This window comes from Prionailurus viverrinus, chromosome B1 (genome assembly GCF_022837055.1).
Source record: "Prionailurus viverrinus isolate Anna chromosome B1, UM_Priviv_1.0, whole genome shotgun sequence".
Classification (NCBI taxonomy): domain Eukaryota; kingdom Metazoa; phylum Chordata; class Mammalia; order Carnivora; family Felidae; genus Prionailurus; species Prionailurus viverrinus.
The window spans coordinates 130828331-130851070 of NC_062564.1; the positions used below are offsets into that span (position 1 = coordinate 130828331).

A 22740-nucleotide genomic window follows, 5' to 3' on the forward strand; every position below is an offset into this window, starting at 1 on the left:
TGGAGGAAGGCTGACAGTTCAGACACAAACCTTGGAGGGTCAGAAACTCCCCTTTTGAACCTGGGGGAGGAGTTTCCCAAATGACTGGAGAAGGCACCACCCCACTGTACTCACAGGTCTTCCCAGCCCAGAGAGGCAACAAACATCCAATCCCAAAACAACCCATGGCCAGTTCACCTCGACTGCTCTCCCACCTTGGGATTGTACTTTTGCTTTAATAAATTGCTTTGTGCTTGCTACTTTCCTTCTGTATTCCTGTGTGGAGTCCCACATAAATCTCCTGGGGAATCCAAGGACCGAGATCTCCATTCACACAATGCAGACTCTGGCACTGGCAACATTTCTAATTAAAAGATTACATTTTTCCAGCTTTCTTTTCAGTGAGGTTGGCCAATCACACATATGCAGAAATGCTGTGTGGTGTCTCTAAGGGGCTCCTCATTCTGAAGCCAACTCAACTAGCAAGAGTGTCTCTTTTCTCCTTCCCCATTTTCTCCCTACTACTACCTGAAACACTTGTGAAGAAATGAACTCCACCAGACTATGAAGTAGCTTTTAATACAGTAGCTGGAGATAAGAAAAGCAGAGCAGAATGATATAATAGGAGTTAGGGTCCCACACACTTCTAGGAACAGCCCTATTACCCACTCTGTGCTGCCATCTCCAGACCGATTTTCTGTAAGAATAAATACAATAGAATTTAAATCACTGTGATGAGGGAGCCAAAGGCAAGCTGAGGCCAAAGCACAAGCTAAAAACCACCCCCACCCAGGGGTGGGATAGGTGTGACATTCCTCAGGCACTTCTGGCTGCCCAAGAACAAAGGAAAGGACAGAAAAGAAAGGGTTAACTGAGAGAGATCACAGTCATGCAGGAAGTTAGTCACCACCAGTTTACAAATGTTCTAGTAAATTACAAGAAAAAGATGATCTTATCAATACCCTAACCTCTAGACCCATAGATTCAGTTTCCTGGAGCCCTAACATCATTCTCCCCTCCACAGTGATGTGGGGAACAAAGGCAAGAAAAAAAAATGTAAATAACATCACATTTCTTTATAATCTGTAGCCCATTGACAAATACTTGAGGCAAGTAAGAGTGTAACATTCCTCCAGGAACTCCCTACACTCTTAATGTTAATGCTTTGCTTGAGTGAAAAATAACTAGCTCAAAAATAGCAAGGCTTCCATTACTCCATTATCTTAAGAGTCCTCTTTAGCATATGAAGGTCCTTTTGGAAACCTCCCTTTTTCCTTACCATCCTACCCTCCCAACTCCATGGTAAATGATCAGTCACTCTTCACAACTCCAGTGCAACTCTTCCTGCCTAAGGATCCTGTCACCACGCTTTAATAAAACCACCTTTTTGTACCAAAGGCGTCTTAAAAATTCTTTCTTGGCCATTGGCTCTGGACCCCCAACACCACTCCAAAACCACAACTGCTTTCTGTTTTCTGGTTTTTGTTTTGTTTTGCAGCTGAACACCGTTTCTAACTAAAAGCACCGAAAATGTTACCAAGATTTTCAAGTCAGAAAAAAATTAGAGGTAGTCAAGGGAAAAATACACAGCAGTGTTAAATAACCTCACCAAATGGGTTACATCAGATTAGAACACTCAACTCTTTCTTTTTTCTGGACTACAGGTTGCATCTTGAACTACACACAATTGTCTGGCTAATTCTAGGTCACCTAGAATCTAGGTCTAGATTCAATTTATTGATGTTTTGGTTAGATAATTCAGTATAATAGAAAGTCATATTATCATTTCTGTTAATATAAACAATGAAAATAAACCCTCACACTGTATATCATACATATATACACATACACATTTAGGTATATGGGCATGTCATATACACATAAACATATGAATGAAAAAAATACAACATGAAATACAACAACCTTTTTCATTTAACAAATGTTTAATAAATAGGTATTCTGTGCTAGTCATTGTTGCATGAACTGAGGGAACAACAGAGAACAGGTTTCTGTCCATGCTGAGCTTCTATTTCACTGAGCAAAACTGATTTTAAATATACATATAAAATGCCATGCCAGATGACAAAGGTTTTGTGCAATGAAAAATAATAAATGCCATGAAGAAAAACAAAGTAGGAAAAGGAGCTGGAATATGAAAGCTTTTTTAGGAAGGGTTGTAGAAGGTTCTTCTTATGAGCTAACAGAGGTACAGATTCTTAAATTCAATGACAGAATGATCCATATGGTAATCTACAGAATGAAAAATAGAAACAAAAGATAAAGTTAGTACATGTGTCCTGAGAAAGGAGAGAAAACTTGGCAAGTTTGAGAAACAACATGAAGGTCAGCATGGCCAAATCCAGAAATGATATGCAAGAGAAATCAGAGATGAGATCGGAGATCTACCATGGGCTAGAACACATAAGACTCACAGGCCGTGGAAAGTAGTTTCACTTTAACCTTGTGTTTTAACCTTGGGATACTACTGGAGCATTTTAAGCAGAGGAATGACATAATCTAATTTATCTTTTATAAAGAAAATTCTGGTTTCTATGTGGAAAATGGATTATAGGTGAGACAAGAATGGAAACAGGAAGACCAATAAGAAATAGGTGGGATACCCTAGGTGAGAGATGATGGTAGTGTAAGTGCAAGAAATGGACAAATTTGGGATATATTTATGTATTTTCAAGGCAGAAGTAACTTGCTAAGGATGCAATGGTTGTGGGAAAGAATGAGAAGAATCAAGAATAAAATTCTATTCTTTCTTTCCTTCCCTCACCACCCCTCCCCCACTAGCTTTGGCCTGAGCAATGAAGGAGTCAAAACTACTTATTGAAATTGTGAAGGAGATATGGAGACCCAGAGATGAATAGATTTGGGACAGTAACATGGATAAAATGGAATAAGAGTAAAAAGTTCTTATGTTTTTGTCTATTGGGTGATTCCTGGTAGATATGCAAGTAGAGATACAGAGCAGGTATTTGTATATAAGAGTTTGCAACTCAGAGAAGTCTGGGATTGAAGTAAAAAAAAAATTGGAGGCATCAGGTCATAGATGGTATGAGATCAATCAGGTAGTGAGTGTCTAGAGCAAAGAAAGTCAGCAGTGGGGGAGAACTGTGAACTAAGACAACATAGTATTTACATCTTTACATATTAGTTAATATCATTTAAGATTAATTTCCAAAGCTTTCACCTCCTAGGATTAAAACTCCCCCTAATATCTGAAAAATGACTCACCAGAAATTAGAGTATTCTTAAAAAAAAAAAAAGTTAAGCATTAATATGCTGATCCAGATGTAGACTAACACATTACTTTAGGCCCATATTTATCTAAACCCCTAAAAGCAATCTAGATAAGGTTAGAGAGAAAACAGTCTCCTCTCTTATGAATTCAGAAGATAATAGTTTCCTTAAATCCCAAGGTAAAATGAGTCATAAATCATTCTACAGAAGCAGAGGTGTTAACTGCATTTGAGAAAGAACTATAGTCTATTTAGATTTATTTAAAGTATTTACCATAGTTCATGTTAATAAAAATTATGATAATAAGCTCTTCTTTTTTTTTTCTTTTTTTTTTTCAACGTTTATTTATTTTTGGGACAGAGAGAGACAGAGCATGAATGGGGTAGGGGCAGAGAGAGAGGGAGACACAGAATCGGAAGCAGGCTCCAGGCTCTGAGCCATCAGCCCAGAGCCCGACGCGGGGCTCGAACTCACGGACCGTGAGATCGTGACCTGGCTGAAGTCGGACGCCTTACCGACTGTGCCACCCAGGCGCCCCAATAAGCTCTTCTATGATACTGAATTACCTAGTCAAAACATCCTTTGAGTGGTCATAAAAGGTACTCTGATCTAGTCCCCATCTTCAACCAATTAATACAGGTGATAGACAATTGCATATAGCTCAAGGTACAATATTGAGAATAGCATGGTAGCTTCAAGCATAGGTTTTGAAACCAGTATGGCTCTGCCATTTATTAGAGATGTATTAGAAATATTAGGGGCGCCTGGGTGGCTCAGTCGGTTAAGCATCCGACTTCGGCTCAGGTCCTGATCTTGCGGTCCGTGAGTTCGAGCCCCGCGTTGGGCTCTGTGCTGACAGCTCAGAGCCTGGAGCCTTTTTCAGATTCTGTGTCTCCCTCTCTCTGACCCTCCCCCATTCATGCTCTGTCTCTCTCTGTCTCAAAAATAAATGAACATTAAAAAAAATACATATATTAAAGGCTCTAGACGGTTCCTTAGGAAAAATGGGATTCAAAATGCCCAGCCTAATTTATGGAGTTTTCCCTGAGAAAAATATATGTAAACATTTTAAAATCTGTCTAGCCCATTAGAAGTACTCACAAAATTAAATCCTGTACTATGATTACCTTTTAGATAAACCATGAGTTTAAAGAGGCTTTGTGGTTTAGCAGAGCAACATTCTAAACAGATGACTTCTGAGCAAACATTTGAGCATACCCCATTTTAAAATCACGTGTAAATATGCTAGGATTTTGTGTTAATAACTTTTAGTGTGGTCTTAAATATTATGTCTTATACTTTTTAATTAAAAAATACTAGGTTATCTGCCTTGTAAATGTTGAAGTCTAAAACGTAAATAAAGACATAAAATAATGCTTTGTTATTCAGAAAGAGGAACGCATGGCTTAAAATGAATTCAACAATAATAATAAAAAAATATATAACCTCAATTTAAAAAACAGATCACTCAAAATGAATATATTATGTAAAAATGCCAACACCTAGCAAAAAATTGAAAATACAATCTCATGAGTCAATAATCCAATAAGACAAATTCAAATACTTTAACAACTATCTAATATCCTACTAACTACCATTAATCTTTGTACATATTTTTTGCATTGGTTCCTTAAATCACTATTTATATTAATGTTTCTATATTTTTTCCCCTCAAGGAGTTCTTGAGAAGAATATAAACACCATATGTTACATAGTGTTAGGATAAGATTATAATTACTTACTCAAGTCAACAGGTAATTTAAATCTGAATAAATGTAAAGCTATTTTAAAGGCAGCTGTTAACAGTTAAACTGCTTTTACCACATAAAAGTGTATTAAATTATGTAGCTAATAACCTAATTATACAACATGAATACACTGAAAACTGAATTTTGTATACATTAATAAATTTCATTCTATATTTGTCACTAAAGCTTTAAAACTAACTTATAAAACTGCAAAGTAATGATATTATACCATGTGGCTTATGGAAATGTGTCTTACTTTTTATATGTGTACTTTATATTCATCTCTTAGAGACAATTTGAACAACATATGAATCTTTCTATATACTTGTCTGAGTTTATGTACCAATATTTTTAGAACTGCATTCAAGCTTTCATCAAACCTTGGCATGCACTAAATTAAGTAGTGTTAAAACCAGTTAGTTCCAGAATATTTACCATTATATAGAAATGATTATTCATGAAGTTCTGATTCTTTCCTAGTAGATTGCTTTATTAAGACATATTTCAAAGAAAAGACAATTTCAATTTTTTTTTAAATGGCTCTCTCTTTAAGCATTAATGAACAAAGAAAGAAGAAAGTTAAAACCAAATTCATAATGTTAACTGTCATTTGGTCCTGAGAAACTAAGTAAATATCAGCTCTTACCCTTTACCAATATTCACATAAAATCAAGTATTTATTATTTGTTACATTTTATAACCATGTATGCAGTATTTAGCTTGGTTTTAACACAGACTTTAAGTTCTTTAAAAATGAATATGAAAACTCTACATTAATAAATATGTATAGCTAAATAGATAATTATATGTATATATTTTAAGCAGATGGTAGAGAAGAAAGTACATTTTAAGCTAAGAAATCCATGTAAAATCTAAGCACCTCGAGAGTAGACAGCAACAAGAAAAGGAAACTGGAAAGCAGATGGACACAAGAAATCTGAAATCTGAGCCAGCAGCGCACATCCCCACCCCCAAACAAACCAACCTCCTGGTATTGTGGGACCACAGAAAAGCTATATAACTGTTAGAATGAGAACGAAGACAGATCTGACAACCAGAGGATTGGCTGAAAGTATTCCGCATAGCCAGGCAACTTCTCCTCCCATCCCATCCTTTTTCTTCAGAAAGGAAATTAGAGGAATTAAAGTAACATCAGGCACAATTACTGAAAGCAGCACCATAGTGAAAACAAATAGATTAAAAGGGATAGGTGTTTTTCCAAAGAAGACATGCAGATAACCAACAGGTACATGAAAAGATGCTCAGTATCATTAACCAGGGAAATGCAGCTCAAAACCACAATGAGGTATCACCTTACATCTGACAGAATGGCTATTATCAAAAAGAAAGAAAAAAATAACAAGTATTGGTGAGGATGTGGAGAAAAGGGAACCCTTTTGCACTGTTGCTGGGCATGTAAACTGGTAAGGTCACTGTGGAAAACAGTACAGAGGTTCCTTAACAAAATTAAAAACAGAGCTACCACATCATCCAGCAATTCCACTTCTGGGAATTTACCCCCACCCCCCTCCAAGAAAACATTAAGTCATAAATACATTTGCACCCCCCATGTTCATTACAGCACTATTTACAATAGCCAAGATACAGAAACAACCTAAGTCCATCAATGGATGAATGGATAAATAAGATTTCACACACACACACACACGCATGCACACACGCACACACATGTATACACATATACTCACACACATAATAAAGTATTATTCAGACGTAAAAAAGAATGAAATCTATTTGTGATAACACGGATGGACCCCAAGGGCATTATGCTAAGTGAAATAAGTCAGACAGAGAAAGGCAAATACTGTATGGTCTTTCTTGTGGAATGTAAAAAACAAAAAACAAAAATAAAACAAAGAACAAAAAGCCCCCAAACAAACAAAAAACTAAACTTTGTAGACAGAGAGGACAGATACAGAAGTCAGAGGCAGAGGGTAATGGGTGGGAGAAATGGGTGAAGGCGTCAAAAGGTTAAAAAAAATGAAATAAAATAAAACAATATAATCAATGTCAAAATTAAAAAAAATCTGTTGGGAAAACTAGATATATATTGTCTTATCTCACTCTTCTCAGACAACCTTATTTTTTCTAACCATAAGTACCTCAAACCACACATTCAACTGCCAATTCTCAAATCCTTATTTTCTCATTCTCTCTCTCTCTCTCTTAAAAAAATAATAAAATAAAATAAAAATCTACATATTGATTCCTGAAAACCCCATATCCCATTCTCTTTTCCCTTTCATGCTTTTGCTCTGGCAGCACACCCTATCCTTCCAGGAAGGAATCTTTTTGGCATTTTGTCCCTATCTATCCAAGAATAGTGTGCTGATCTTCCAAGAAATTTGATAAATTATCAAATGCCCTATAATAAAATTCCTTCTCTCAAAACTAGTTAAAGTAAATTAAATTCTTGGATCTATGAAAACTGACCACGAATCCATGTGGCATTCCATCCAGGATTGCAAATATGGTTCCGAATTATAAGGTCTATTAATTCGAGAAATACATAATCTTAGTGGGATTATGATCTCAAAAGATAACAAACCTAAAGAATTGAGGGATGCTTTCTTGTACACTGTCTTATTTCCCTTCCCTTCCCTACCCTTCCCTTTCCCTCTTCACTTCTCTTTTCTTCTTTTCCCTCCTCTTCTCTGTATTTCTACCTCCATTCTATTTTTATCTCTCTTCAGTTATATAAAACCAATGAACAATAGAATCATGCTTAAAATAAAAACACTGTAGATTTTCTTTAAAAAAAAATTAATGCTTATTTATTTTTGAGACAGAGAAGAGCATGAGGGGTAGGGTCAGAGAGAGAGGGAGACACAGACTCTGAAACAGGCTCCGGGCTCTGAGCTGTCAGCACAGAGCATGACGCGGGGCTCAAACTCACAGACTGTGAGATCATGACATGAGCTGAAGTCGGAAGCTCAACTGACTGAGCCACCCAGGTACCCCAAATCAATGTAGACTTTCTGTAGTACTATAGTTAAAGGCAGTCTTTACAATAAAAACAAACAAACAAACAAACAAAAAAAACCAAAACTGAATTAGAGTTCCAACTGAGCTATTTACCCACACTATGTCCTCTAGTCCAGTTCATAACTGCTCTGAGCTTCAATTTCTTTGTCTGTAAGTTGAGACAATAAATAACCTCAGTGTTTACTGAGGATTAATACTCTAAAGAAGTAGACAGCACTCAAGATCTCCAACGTGGAGTAATGAGTCGATATCTGAATTTTCTAGCATTTGGCTGTGGAAAAACCTCAGGAAAGGTACTATTATAAATCCAAATGGGCAAGTGGCAGGAATGCAGTGGTCTCTTAGACCCTGTTATCAGATAAATACCAGCTAAACAGAAGCCACAAGATGAGATCCTGACAAACAAAGACAACAGAATACTGAATTCCCTTCCATCAAGTTAGACTCGTAACAGATAATCTTAGAGTTGTATGGAAAACTATTCTTAGAGTTGTACAGAAAAAGAGGATAAGCTACAAAAAACTTGGTAGCCTCATACTATATGTATAGCTTGATAGGCTTTGTTAGATATTTTAGATTATTGATGGTTAATTTAGTAAAATGATTAACTTAATTTTTACAATTAAAAAATTAATGTTTATTTATTTTTGAGAGAGAGAGAGAGACATCATGAGCAGGGTAGGATCAGAGAGAGACAGAGACACAGAATCCGAAGCAGGCTCCAGGCTCTGAGCTTTCAGCACAGAGCCCGACGCGGGGCTCAAGCACACAAACCCTGAGATCATGACCTGAGTCGAAGTCAGATACTTTGACTGAACCACCCAGGTGATCCAATGATTACATTAATTTTAACAGGATAAAACAATTGAGAAGGAATTTGGTGTTAATTGAAAGGTTTTTTTCACCATTTGTTTAATAACTCGCTCATTTCCTCTATTATAATTGGCATATACTGATTCTATACTAGGCACTGAAATGTGGAATACAAAGAATATAAATACGATATCTGCATTTATAAACATCTACTTCTATTGGGAAAAAATTTGATGTAGTGTGAGAAAGATTTGACAGGCTATTGCTGGTTTTTAAGATGGAAGGAAGGGGGGCGCCTGGGTGGCGCAGTCGGTTAAGCGTCCGACTTCAGCCAGGTCACGATCTTGCGGTCCGGGAGTTCGAGCCCCGCGTCGGGCTCTGGGCTGGTGGCTCAGAGCCTGGAGCCTGTTTCCGATTCTGTGTCTCCCTCTCTCTCTGCCCCTCCCCCATTCATGCTCTGTCTCTCTCTGTCCCAAAAATAAATAAACGTTGAAAAAAAAATTAAAAAAAAAAAAAAAAAAAGATGGAAGGAAGGAATGAGCCAAGGAATGCAGGCAAAGTCTAGAATCTCAAAAGAGCAAGTAAAAGCACTAGCGCCTGGAGCTTCCAGAAAGAACCCAACTCTCTGAGAACTCTTTGATGTCGGTTCAGGGAGACCTAGTTTTGATTTCTGAGTTCCAAAACTATAACATACTAAATGTTAATTTTTTTTTTTAGTTTGTGTTGTTATAGCAGCGATATTAAACCAATACACTAACTATAACTTTTTAATAAATAATGATTTGATAAACACAAATGAATGGATCTTTTGGTATATATTTATGATAGCCTAGATCTCCTATAAACTCTATTATTTCAATATGAGTACAAGCAATTTTCACTTATTGGGGGGCATGTATAGATGTAGGGAATCAGTGATACTGTATGATAGGAAAGTTCTTATTTCTTGTAATTTACACTTGATTAGTACCATTTGATATTCTAGGAATTGGCCAATTTCAAATAAAGTTCAGAACCCATTCTATGGAAATCCAGCTCAGAAAACATCAACATTTCTTCATTTTGTATCGTACCATCTACTCAACTTGCTATGGTCTTTATATTTGTATCCCTCCAAACTTCATATGTTAAAATCCTAACACACTAACGTGATAATATTAGAAGGGGGGGATGTTTGGGAGGTGATTAGGTCATGAAGCCAGAGTCCTCATGAATGCAAAGTACGCCCTGATAATAGATTTCCCAGAGAGCTCCCCTGCCCCTTCTACCATGTGAGGTTATAGTGAAAAGACAAAAAGATGGCTGTCTACGAAGTGGGTCCTCATCAGACATTAAATCTACTGGTGCTTTGCTCTTGAATTTGCCAATCTCCAGAACTGTGAGAATTAAACTTCTGTTGTTCATAAGCTTCCCAGTTTATGATATTTTGTTATAGCAGGCCAAACAGACCAAGATACAACTCTTGCTTACCTCCTGTACTTCAATGCCTACTGAAGTAGTCTAAGTTCTTTATAAAACATATAATGTCCTTCATACCAAACAACTTTGTCATTACCACATGGGAAACAACACCACTGATGATTTACAATTTCTAGACCCTCAGGGCCTAGCTTGGGACCTTAGCTCTTACTTCTCTCTTAGCTCAGATTGCATGACACTTCCCTATTCTCAACTCCATCTTTCCACTTGTGAAATACTTTGCACTTTTCCAAGTCATGTCCCCATACAAACAGCACTATGATTTTCTGTAGCTGTCTCTAGCCATAATAAAATATTTCTGCTCCAAGACCTTTGCATAAGCTTTTACACATAGCAGTATCTCAAAGAATGGTATTAATTGTTCTGAATGACTCACCACATTCAGGAACGTAACAAAAATAGTGATAGATGACAAAAATAGTGACAGATAATATTACCAAGTGACTAAGGCCCATAAGAAAGAGCAGGAAAGAGAAGGAGAGAAATGGATAATGTTAATAAGAGGACAGACCGCTGTCAGCTTTATTCCTGTGGGTATTATTACCAGAAAGTATGGCCAATTTCTCTAAACCCACTAAGCCACCCAGGGGCTGACCAATTTCTCTTTATCATGGTGTGGCAACTGGCATGGCTCCATTTTTCTACTTGGCTCTGTTGCCAAAGCTTCTATTGCCTTGCAAAGACACTTAAGGGAAAAAAGTGAGCTTAATTCCTCTATCCTTAATTTTGCTTTGACATTCTGTTCAGCTTTTTAAAAACTTTCAGGCTCAAATACTGTTGCCAAATTCTTTCTTGTTCAGCAGGACCTAACTGCTCTAAATTAACCTTTAGTCTTAATAAGAAATATGTGCAAAAATATTCTAATACAACAGGTTTAGCCAACTTCATAAGTGTTTGTCACAGCTCCTGACATAAGGATTTCCTATTAGATTTACCTGAGTAAAACAGATTACCTGCGAAAAAGGACATGTCTAGTACAGATATAAGCTGACTGCTGATAATGCAGGGACTTAAAAGAAAGCAGACCATTTTCTTAGCTGGGAATCTGACATCAACAGTACTCAGAATATTCAAATTGCATCTATCCTCCCAATTATTGCTATTAAGCTGCTGATTACAGTCTAATACATCCATCTGGCGATTGTTTACCTTCCGGTTTTCTGTGCTATGAAGCAGCCACTATCCAAAGGGATACAAGTACGTTTCTATGCAAACACATAGCACCTCTTCCATTTCTCTTTGGAATGCATTTTAAGGTGATGTTCATAAATTTCTCTAGGCTATTAAGAATATTTTTACTATAGCAAGAGTAAACAGAATTTTCTGATTTTTCATATTTATCCAACTTTAAATTTGTGTCACCAATATTTTTCCTGCAAAATTACTATACATAAGTTATGCAAAATTATTTATATGTAGTATGAAAACTGTACTGAAGAAATGCTCAATCTGTGATATAAAAACTTCAAAACAGAGTTTTTGCTTATTTTACTCATGTTATTGCATCTATCAGCATGGCTACTTAACACCTCTATATAGTATAATTAAAACAATGCATGAACAATGTCTTAAAAAAACATTTTAAGTCTAATATTCTCCAATTTCATGTAGTTACCAAAGATAATACAACCATTTCTAAATTATTTGATGTACAGTAGAATTCATTACACTTAATTCCATGTACATTTTACAGTCACAATTGCCCATTTATATGATTCAACTTCTAAAATTTGTTTGTTAAACAAGTAGACAATTTCACAGTAGAGCAGATGGAAGTACTTGCTAGATAAACTAAACTCATTTTGCCTACTTTTGATAGCTTCTCATATTCAGGGTCCGTCTCAAATGGGCATACTAATAATGAATCATAGTCTCTGAATTTTATCTTGATTGCTAACTCCTTAAAGAAAAAACGTGTTACAGCATACTTCACACTTACAGGTAAACTCTGAAGTAATGCTAGAGATTATATATAAAAACAACAAATATAAGTATTTATGATCCAGAGTATATAGGGAATGGTAATAATTAGGCTAAGAAATAAACACTGCATGTGCTATAAATGAGATCAGTTGCTTACGTTATCATTGATAATGATGCCATTATCCTAAATACAGTGTTTATCTTAAGCTAATTCCAAATCTGATATCTGCATCAGATGTAAAAAGAGATTGTTTTAATACTGGTGTGCACAGCAATGATTGCCACCTCTGCTATTATCTTACATTAAGATTTTCTACACACTCAGGACCAATAGGTGCTGAAGAAAACAGCACCAACCACATGGTGACTTCAACTGTTTCTAAACAAAATTGTCCTGGCATCTTGCTGGCAAAGAGAACAAATGTTTCAGGGATGCCAGTCTTCTCTGAGGTGGATTCCCAAACCAAAGTTGAACTTATCAAGACTCAGTTTTTTTTTCTTCAGTATTTATTTTTGAGAGAGAGAGAGAGAGAGAGAGAGAGAGAGAGAGAGAGAGAGAGCACGAGCAGGGGAGGGACAATGAGAGAGCGAGACACAGAATCCGAAGCAGGCTCCATGCTCATGAACTGTGAGGTGACCTGAGCCAAAGTCCAATGCTTGACCGACTGAGCAACCCAGACATCCTAAGCTTCTTAAAATTTATTTTCTTTCCAGAAATGGAAGGTCATTTTTTATTTTTCAAACCTTCAAGGCTTTTACTGGCTTTAGGATTTTCCCACAGTAGTTCAACATCTTGTTTTTTTAATGTGCAAATGAATCCAGAAATATTTTCGCATGTTCTGCACCTGAATTCTATCCCACCATGTTCTGTACCTATACTCTAAATTCAGGCTTTTTCCTACAAAATCCCTACTCTTGCAAGTTATGAAATACAATCCAAATCTACGCATCTCGTAGTTTTCTGAGGTTCTGTTTAACTCAATGGGATAGAAAGTGGATCTCTGAATTCAATTATCCAAGATCACCTTTAACAGATGCTCAGTAGATCTTGTCCACTAAGTACATCAATGGGATTCTTTGACTAGAGTAAGCAGAGTATAGCCCAATGCTCTGAAAGAAGGCATTAACAACAACAACAACAACAAAAGTCTTATATCAGTACCACTTGGAGAACTCAAAAAATCTAAGGCACCAACCTATGAAACAATAAAGCAACTCAGTGAGATTTAAATTAAAGACATTAAATGGATGTGTGAGCTGGAGATGGAGTGGGACGTATGTCATGGATTTTAGCATGTATTAATGTTGACAAGTTCTGTATCTTGTACATGACTTCCTGAAATCATTTGGACAGTGTGTGAGCAAGATCTGGACAGCAATATGAAGCTAGTATGCAACATAAAATTATTTGCTTATTTTTTTCCATTAAAATCTTTTTCCCTGAGGTTTAGTATGTCTGAGAGATAATGCGTATCTTTTAACACAAATTAGACAAAATTTGTTTTGGCTTTAATTTATGTAAAAATAATTTTCTTTATCAGAATATAAAATTACCATTTTTCTTACTATTAGAGCATTCATCCTGTATTAGTAATATGGTCTTCAAAAGCCAAATAATAGGTATAATAGTCATTTAAAATGCATCTGGACAGAACTTGAAGGAAAAAAGTTAACACAAAATAATATGTGTACAGTATATTTATATAATATAATGTAGAGAGTATTGTTTGGTAGTTGTTCCTTCAATTTAAATTTTACTGTCAGTATTTATAATCAGGAATTCAGTAACTATTTCTCTAACACCATAATTCTTTGATATTCTCAACCATAATATTTTAAGGACTCTAAGTTTATTCAAATATGGAGACAATTGAGTAAAGTTCCCAATTTAATGGAAATTAAAATAGCATTGGAAAATATATTCAAATAAGTACACTGGTGAATACATTTAAACATTTAAGGAAATCTCCTATTTCCTTCTACATTTCCTCAATCCCAAACTCCTTACACCTGACTGAGAATTTAACAGAGCTGAAAACTGATACATAAAAGACTGTCACACATCATTTTTAGTGTAATTGATTAAAATTGCTATACATTTTTGTCATTCTCCTTCAAGAGATACAGTTTATTTTCCCTTCACTTAAGTCAAGTTGGCCCTGTATGCAAAAAACAGTTAACATAGCAGTCTTTATTCTGTTTATCTGTTATGGGGTGAATTGTGTCTTCCTGAAATTCATATGTTGAACTTCCAATTCCCAGTACCTCAGAACATAACCATATTTGGAGATAAGGTCTTTAAAGAGATGATTAAGTTAAAATGAGGCCATTTGGATGAGACCTAATTCAATACGGCTGGTGTCACTATAAGAAGACAAGGGATACCACGGAAGTGCATCGACAGAGAAAAGGCCATGTGGAAACATGAGTGAAGGCCATCTGCAAACCAAGGAGAGAGCCTAACCTAAAACCAACCCTACCAGCACCTTGACCTTAAAATCCAGCCTTCAACGACACCCAAAAAACAAATAATTAAAACATCGACAGAAGACATGAACAGACATTTCTCCAAAGGGGACATACAGATGGCCAAGAGACACATGAAAAGATGTTCATCATCACTTACCATCAGGGAAATGCAAATATAAACTACAGTGAACATTATACCTGTCAGAACAGCTAAAATCAATAATACAAGAAACAACAGGAGAGGATGAGGAGAAAAAAGAACACTCTTGCACTGTTGATGGGAGAGCAAATTGGTGCAGCCACTGTGGAAAACAGTATGGAGGTCCTCAAGAAGTTAAAAACAGAATTACCTTATGATCCAGCAATTACATTATTGGGTATTTTCCTAAAGAATACAAAAGCACTAATTCAAAGGGATACAGGCACCCCTATGATTATAGCAGCATTATATACAACAGCCATGATATGGAAGTGGCCCAAGTGTCTATGTATACATATATATGTGTATATAAATATATATATATATGTGTGTGTGTGTGTACATATATATGTGTGTATATATATGTATATACATAAATATATGTGTATGTGTATGTATGTATATACACACATACACATATATATACACACATACACATATTACTCAGCCATAAAAAAAGAATAAAATCTTGCCATTCGCAGTGACATGGATGGACCTAGAGAGCATAATGCTAAGCAAAATAAGCCAGTCAGAGAAAGACAAAAACCATATGATTTCACTGATATGTGGAACTTAAGAAACAAAACAAATGAGCAAGAGGGGGAAAAAGAGTGACAAAGAAACATACTCTTAATTATAGATGACAAACTGACAGTTAATAGAGGAGACTTGGGTGGGAGGTTGGGTTAAACAGGTGATGGGTATTAAGGAGTGCACTTGTGATGAGCACCAGGTGATACATGGAAGTGCTGAATCACTAAAACATCACACTATGTTGGCTAACAGAAATTAAAATAAAAACTTACAAAGAAATAAAATTATCACCTTCAGAGCTGTGAGAAAATATATTAAAAATTCTTTTATCCACATAATTGTGGTATTTAGTTATGGCAGCCCTGGCAAACTAATATGCTATCCTTAGAAAAATTTACTTTCAAGGTTGGCCACTGGTTGGCTTCTGAGCACCTGACTGGTAACCAGCACCCCATATTGATATCAAACTTTCCATAATTAATAAGAGTGCCTGTTGTATGCCTGAAAGTAACACTGCAAGTCAATTATACTTCAATAATAAAAAAAAGTAATAAGAGTGGCTCACTGTGCCTAAGTAATTTATATAAACAGTATTGTTAATGCTTAACACCTGATTTCTTTCTAGAAGTTTAGAATTTCTGCTCTAGGTACAGGGTTCCTATGTGAATCTTTGGAGGCTGAATTGCTAGTGGGCTTTATTGGGTAGAACTACCACATACATTGCTGGGAGAAATGTGTGTGTGCTCTTTATGACGACATACTGGATTCTGTGAGTCCTTTTTTTTTTTTAATGTTTATTTTTGAGAGAGAGGGAGAGAGAAAGAGATAACAAGGGAGGGGCAGAAAGAGAGGGAGAAACAGGATCTGAAGTAGGCTCCAGGCTCTGAGCTGTCAGCACACAGCCCTTTGTGGGGTCTGAATCCACGAACCACAAGATCATGACCTGAGCCAAAGTTGGACGCATAACCGCCTGAGCCACCCAGGTGCCCCTGAATTCTGAGTCCTTCTAATAAACATCTGAATGCTGGGGTAGCTTCAGGGACCACTGACACACCATGTGACTGCTTAACCAAAAGAAAGATGTGGAGGTAAAGCGGTATGTATCTTTGTCTTTTCCATAATTGGCCTGGCAGCTTCCACTTCTTAGAACATTCACTATGGGGGAAGCCAGCTTTCATGTAATAAACCTAACTAATCTAAAATACTGTCGGGAAATGCTGTGAGAAAACTCAAGTTAATCCATAAGGAGTCATCTTGGGTATCTACTCCACTTGAGCCTTCAGATAACTCCATTATCCACTTACTTCTTACTGTACCCACTTGTAAAACCTCAAATAAGAACTCTCTAGGTAAGTTTAGTCAACACGGAAAATCATAAACAGCAATAAGAAATTATTATTTTAGGCTGCCAACTTTTGAATGGTTTATTACACAGAAATAGATAACTAAAAATAAAGAAAAGAAAGAAAGAAAGAAAGAAAGAAAGAAAGAAAGAAAGAAAGAAAGAAAATAAATCATTTTATTTTTAAGTTATCAAAAATAATGGCTTAAAACATGCACATTAATAAGAGGTCTCTTAAAATTTATTACCATTAGGAAAACATTTGGTGCTATATTTTGTATTTAAAATTATTACTATATCATAAGCACATTCCTTAAATATATAATCACAGCATGATTTTGTCTTCAAAATTTATCAGCTATCCTTTGGAAAAAAAAAAGTTTTTTCCTGCTTATTTCTTCCACTAAACACCAAGGAATCATATTTCTGTCCCACAACTATTGATCTTAGAATCTACCTCAAATTATAAGTATAGCTTTACTTGTATGGTTTTCAGTTATCTGGAAGAAAAATAAATATTACTAGAAGTTAGTATTCCCTAAAAGATAGAATATTAGCCACGGTAAAAGTGACATTATTTGCCATCTCTTATCTAATCCATCTGCCTTACTACTACTAACATAATTAAACCAAAACAATAAACAAATAAGATTTCATTAATCTTTACATTATGATATCTACTTATTTGAAACATCAGAAAAAGCAAAATAAATAAAACTAGAGTGATGTAGAGAAAATAGAATCAGGGATAATATTTGACATTGATCTTTTTTGATACCTATACCATTAAATCCTGCAGATTCACATTCAAAACATGTTCAAAATCCCACCAGTGCTTATTACCCTCTCAACTTTTACTCCAGTTTAAGCTGCCATCATCTCTCACCTACAGGGGCCTTGATGTCCTTCTACCATGTAGACTCCAAAGTCAAAGTAATAGTTTTAAAATAAAGTCTAACTCTGCCATTCCTTTTTTTGCAAACACTTTAATGGTTTCCCATCTCATGTAAAGCAAGACCTTGAGTCTTTACTGTAGCCTACAAGGCCTTTCATGATCTGGTTTCTCTCTGACTTGATCTCTTACTATTTGCCCCCTCACTCACTCTGCTCCAACCACATGGCCCTCTTATTGATCCTGAAAAGGCCAAGAGTTCCACTGCATAGCTTTTGCACTGTTCTCAAGCCTCTTCCCATAGACAAGTGGTACTCCCTTTCTTTCTTATGGTCTCTGCTAAAATATTCCCGAATCAGAATGGCCTTCTTGAACCATTCATTTTGAAACAGTATCATACTTTAGAGTTACTTTCTATTCTCCAAACCCTGCTTTATTCTTCATCATAGTATTTAACATCCCTATCTGACACATTATATATTTATTTTTTTATTGTCTATCCCTCCTCACTAGAACCCAAATACCATGAAAGCAGGAATTTAGTCTGTGTTATCTGCATTGAAATACCAGTACCTACAATATTATCAAGCACAACTCAGTAAATTGATTCACTAACGAAGGAAGGAAGGAAGGAAGGAAGGAAGGAAGGAAGGAAGGAAGGAATCCATGACACAATAAAAAAAATTAGCAGAAATTCAGAATATACCATTTGGGGCTATTTTTGGGACATGAAAAAAAAGTAATTTCCAGCAATAAGAGAGGCCATTATACTCACTCAATGAGAAACAACAGCAATAAACACACACACAATCCCAAATATCCAAGATATACAACAGATGACGTTGGGAAGGTCATGCCACTATCTGACTCCTCCTTCCTGGAGTCTCCAAATGTGTTCTTTTCCATTATGTTGTCAGACAAAATAAACTGGCCTACTTGGTATACTGACAAAGAGTAAAACATCAACAGTACTTTGTTTGCAATGTGTCTTTTTTCCAGTATCCGATGCAATGAACAATGTTCCTTCAGCAGAGTTTGCATTTAGGAGGTTACCAGGTTACCTCTTGTGGTGGTTTGGGAAATTAAAGAAAATACACTACAGTGCATTCCAGATTAAAAAAAAAAGATACCATATATCTTTATGGTTACAGAACCATTAATTATGTATTTCTTTTTTCCAAGTAATGTGTTATTATATTTAACATTTTTCCCTTAAGACAGATTATTGTATTTACTCCTTCTCCCTCATAATTAATGAGCATTTCCATTAATTATTTTTCATATAAGGAATCTGATATATGAGTTTATCTGAATACTCAAGGGTAGAAAATAAATAGCATGACTTCTAGAAATGAATATTAAATACTATTCTTCAGCAAAGTAAAGAATTTATGTTCAAAGCACGTTACTACTCTCACATTTGGAAATAAAGGACAAGAGATTAAATGGAAATAATTCTGCTTCATGTGATTTATAAAATACAGAACCTCTTGCCTTAGAAATATTTGTTCTACAAAACATAATAGTTCATATATATACTTCATACTATGCATTATTTGAAACACTTTCTATTTATTAACTTATTGAATGTTATAAAAATGCAATGAAGAAAAATTTGTTGTTGTTCCCACTTGGTAGATGGGAAAATCAAGACACTAGGTAACAGGCTCAAGGTCATATAGTTAGAAAGTATCAAAACTGAGATCTGATTCCAGGTAATTTCCTAACTAGACTAAGATTGCCTCTAATGTTCTCAACTCTCCTTTTCTGCTCTCTTAAAAATAAACATTGCTTTTAAAGTAGAAATCAATGATCATTATAGAAACTGTAGACAAACAAATTTAAAGAATAATTCATCCAAATAGTTGATAAGTGTATTTTCTGGGACTATTTTTTTTTTTCAACACACTATTTATATAAGTGAGAAAAAACTATGTTTATTACTACATGTTACTAAATCCTGAGTTTAGGCTCTAAAGTCAAGGGGAGTTAGCATCATTTCTTCTCCTAATATCCCAGCACTGCATGACAAGATTAATTTTTTAAGACATTAATTTATTTCTGTAATTCCATCTCTCTGACGTTTGGTTCAATAATGTGGCTCTATGCTTCTCAAAGTAAGGTCTGTGTGAGGTAAGAAAAATCTTCAGACAGTTCAGAAAATTACTTTCCTCAATTCTGTTTCTAAAAAGTACATTGAGAAGATTTAGGCCCTGGCTGATTAAACAAAAAAAGGAAAATCCCCAAGGGAAATTTGAAAAAAAAAAAAAAAAAAAAAAAAAAAAAAAAAAAAAAAAAAAGGAACTTCTCTAGTCTAGACTAAATGGTGATTTCTGAGGATAAAAGGAATCTAAGAATTTTGGATTTCACAAGGAGAGGAGACTTGGGAAATATACCAGCACCACTCTGGGTCAGCTCCTGGAGAAGGTGGCTGGGCCTTAGAGAGGGTGGCTGTATTGTATGTTCTAGGCATTGGATATCCAATCTCATTAGACACTTCAGGAACCCAAGTATCACAGAAAAGCAGCACTTAATGGGCCAAGAATGGCAATGAGTAAACTGTGTTTATATTTGGATTTGAAGATTGATGAATGGAGGGTATTCTTTAATGCCTTTGTGCATTCTTGAAGCAGAGTGTAAAGAAAAATAGAGTTGAATTCATTTCTAGCCATTGAATTTATCACAGGGTAAGAATAAAGGCACACGGGAGGATAATACCTTTTGCTAAAATATCTAATTAAAGAAAAGATGCTTTTCTTTTGGAGAAAAAAGGAACTAAAATCTAGCAATCACGCTTCATTAGAGTACAAATAAATTTTTAAATACGGAATAAGTGTGGTTGACAAAAGGAACATGGCCCATAATAAAGTGTACTCTTATGGAGGGGTCACTAGTAGTGAGCCAGCTTCAGCTTCAAGACTGTTAGTTCTGGGAATGGACTGAGGCTGCTAATAACTGTGTACTTACAAATAAATTAAAAGGATCATCTTATGAAAGAACAGTATTTTTTGGCGACCCCAAGGCATTCGGTGTGGAATATCTATCTGAGCAAAGAAAGGAGGTAGGGTAGATTGGAAGTAATTAGATGGTTGAGAGAAATCAAGAATGGCAGATGAAAAAAGGTAGAATAGGCTGGAATGGACACATCAAAGTTAATGTCAACTTGGTTCAATGTTATTATATGAAAAGAAACATAAACATTGTAATTTACAGTTAAGCAGCCTATTCTCTCTCTCTGTCTCTCTTTTCTCAAATCACACTCTCAGATGAGTGATCTTGAAATTTTACAATTCTATTATGGTTATTTGATAAAATATTATTCCCACCCATGCAAAATTAGTTATACCTTGGCCCTTCCATAATGATGTTGTGGTAGGTAACAGACTGCTGGTGTATGTAACCCTGAATGCTTTATTAAAAACAAAAACAAAAACAAAACAAAACCAGAGATTATACATTTACCTATTGTTTTCAAATATATACCCATAATAGTTGTCTGCACAATCATGTAAACCTGGAATCTTAGAAATATCTCAACATCAAGAGTGTGACTGGGAAGTCTGTGAGTTTACTGTAGTGTACATAGAGAATTGTGCATATCATACATCTTTTTCTATGAAGGGATACTCTCAAATGCTTTCATGCTCAGACATGACTACAATAGGGAATGATGAGAACAGTGGTGAATAAGCAAATGCAGGAGCTTTATTTCATAATTTCAAACTCTAATTTTAGACACCTTTAAATATTAGAGGATGTTTTTTATATATGATGAAATAATACATATAATATTCCTTTCACAAAAGAAGTAAATTAAGAGGCATTATAACTACATTGGCTACCAAAAGCTAATATTATATATTATAAGCACTTAGAAGTTTTAATTGCTTATAAAACCACTTACACACATTAACATGGGAACACTATTGATCTCTTAGAAGCAGTCGAGAAACTAACTAAAATAATTATATTTATATTAGCTTTGTGTCAGCACATTTTGGAATATATCTGGCCTTTTCTTTTACCTCCATTAAAAAATACATTAATTTTCAAGGAGTATAGTCATTATCAATATATTAAAAAGAGAAAATGGTTTCTAGTAATGCTTTGAGAATTCAATTAAAATCTTGTTAAAGATATGATTCTTCTGTAAATTTGTCCCATATGCCATAAGATGGAAACATTAAGTAACACTAAACTTTGAAGTGTTAGCATTTTCTTCTTTGTCATAGAATAATAAAGATTTCTCAATAAACAATGTAATCAGAATACTAAACAGTATTTAACCATTCTCTGATATAAAACCTTTTAATTATTATTGCCCATCATTAAGATACAAAGCATCTATAATCAGAAAGCTAAAAGCACGCAATGAAATTCATAGCTTTCTATTATTTTCATTTTAACAATACAGCAAATACTTAGTGTATGGAAATCAATGCCAGCCACTGTACTAGGTATAAGCAATATGAAGTTGAGTAAGTTATACTTTTCACATGAAAAAGAAAAAAAACACAATAACATTTTATGATAAAATCCAAAAATCATGAAAATCATAATACATCACAAAATGTACATCTACCAGTCTTTAAACCAAATTAAACTGAAACTGTTGCATGTAAGTGTAAAATCCCAACCTTCCGAGTGTTTTCTGCCATGATCTTAAGGATTGTCTTTCTTTATAACAATTTTGATGAAATTCAAACACCCTTGAAACAAACATAAAATAGCTGATCTGCAAGCTTTGGTTTAAAGAGATACATCAAATCTTAAACAGCAAAACGAGAAAATGATGTCTCACTTAAAATGCATATAGTCTCCCAAACTGAAGAATTCTACTAACCATACTGCTTAAAATATACATATTTTACATATTTACATATTTACTTAAATAGTTTTAAAATATAATGTGTTCAGAGGAATGATTCCATATTTCAGTTTTTGATTTTGTTCATTTTTATTTGTAAAAATTGCATATTTCATTAATTATGACCTAGAGTCATCAATGAAAATTTAAACAGCAAATGCAAATTTAACTAATCAATGAGGGCGAAAGAATTCATTCTAAATCTATTGCTTAAACTAAGATACGCAAAAGATTTGAAAC

At 35.0% G+C, this 22740-nt stretch overlaps 1 protein-coding gene across 3 annotated transcripts in view; it reads right to left on the reverse strand.

Annotated features, from left to right (window-relative positions):
• The window catches only part of CCSER1 (coiled-coil serine rich protein 1), a 1330630-nt gene that overhangs the window by 803603 nt on the left and 504287 nt on the right, over window positions 1-22740 (reverse strand). The gene's annotated exons all lie outside the window — the stretch shown is intronic.